We start from the raw sequence: 1,669 nt of genomic DNA on the forward strand, positions 1-1,669 counted from the left end.
TTAGTCTCACCTGATGAAGATGAATTCGTGGCTACTTCATGCACTCCTCTAATGACAATAGCATCATTTCTGGCACTGAATTACTGGGAGTTGGAAGCCATCTTCTCAATTAAATTTCTGGCTTCAACAGCGGTCATGTCTCCAAGGGCTCCACCACTGGCAGCATCTATCATACTTCTCTCCATGTTGCTGAGTCCTTCATAAAAATATTGGAGGAGAAGCTGCTCTGAAATCTGGTGGTGAGGGCAACTAGCACATAATTTTTTAAATCTCTCCCAATATTCATATAGGCTCTCTCCATTGAGTTGTCTAATGCCTGAAATATCTTTTCTGATGGACGTAGTCCTGAAAGAAGGGAAATTTTTTTCTAAGAATACTCTCTTGAGGTCATCCCAGCTCGTGATGGACCTTGGAGCAAGGTAATATAGCCAGTCCTTTGCCCCTCCCTCTAAAGAATGAGGAAAGGCCTTCAGAAATATGTGATCCTCCTGGACATCTGGTGGTTTCATGGTGGAGCATACAATATGAAATTCTTTCAGATGCTTGTGTGGGTCTTCACCTGCAAGGCCATGAAACTTTGGAAGCAAATGGATGAGTCCAGTTTTAAGAACATATGGGATATCCTCATCAGGGTATTGGATGCACAAGCTTTCGTAGGTGAAATTAGGTGCAGCTAATTCCCTTAGAGTCCTCTCACGGGGTGGAGGGTGTGCCATGTTCTCAGAATATTCAAAATCAGAATGCTCAAAACTATAATGCTCAAAATCACCAATAACAGAATGCTCAGGATGCTCAAAAGGTACTAAATGATGTCTAACTAATCTATGAAATGTCCTATCTATCTCAGGATCAAAGGGTTGTAAGTCAGATGGATTTCCTCTAGTCATACACTAAATTCAGCATGCACAATTAGTTGCCTTCTTATGCAAGTAACAGTGTAGGTTTGAACTACGGATACCATCAAATGATGTCCAAATAACTTGAAATTTTGTGAGCAGCCTTATAAAATGATGAGAAGATAGCACAAAAACTTTCAAACAACAATTCGAAGTCTAACTATATAAGTTAAAAATGATAAGTTAAGAAAAATAAGAGAAAAATACTTGAAAAATAAAAAACTTTTGACAGAATCACTTTTTTTGGATGATGGAGACCTCAGCCGACCCACGGCTGGCTGCCACAGCATAGGAATTTTTTTTCTACCCCAAATACATATATAATAATTGCGATTTTGATAACCGGAGCAAAAGTTATGGCCGTTTGAAGTTTTGACAAAAATCAAATTTGCTACTTTTTTGGAACTTTCAAATCTGACCAAACTAAAGGCTCTAGCTATTTTTCCCACAAAATATAGATTAAAAGAAGTTACCACAAAAAATTCAGCCAAAAATTACAACTCTAGCTACTAAAACAAAAAATCCCAAATAATTCAGCAAGGGTGGTCGCTAAAATCCGTCGCTACATGATTTCCACTACGACTCTATTTTGCCGCAAGCTAAAGTGGTCGCTAAATCCGTCGCAAAACACTATTCACAGCAAAACACCCAAAACTAAAACAGGGGAAGCGCTTAACAGAAAAACTAAAACAGAACACGCACTAAACAAAATACCAAGACACTAAACAACAGTAACACACACACTAACAATTAAACATAAAACACGAAAGAAT

The 1,669-nt window shown here is 38.2% G+C and overlaps 1 non-coding gene across 1 annotated transcript; it reads left to right on the plus strand.

Annotated features, from left to right (window-relative positions):
* Window positions 1–231: 231 nt before the first annotated feature.
* Window positions 232–335, plus strand: LOC114403960. The gene has a single exon (XR_003664727.1). It is a non-coding gene; the product is annotated as a small nucleolar RNA R71 (small nucleolar RNA).
* Window positions 336–1,669: the final 1,334 nt, after the last annotated feature.

The sequence above is a fragment of the Glycine soja genome, chromosome 20 (assembly GCF_004193775.1).
Source record: "Glycine soja cultivar W05 chromosome 20, ASM419377v2, whole genome shotgun sequence".
Taxonomy (NCBI): domain Eukaryota; kingdom Viridiplantae; phylum Streptophyta; class Magnoliopsida; order Fabales; family Fabaceae; genus Glycine; species Glycine soja.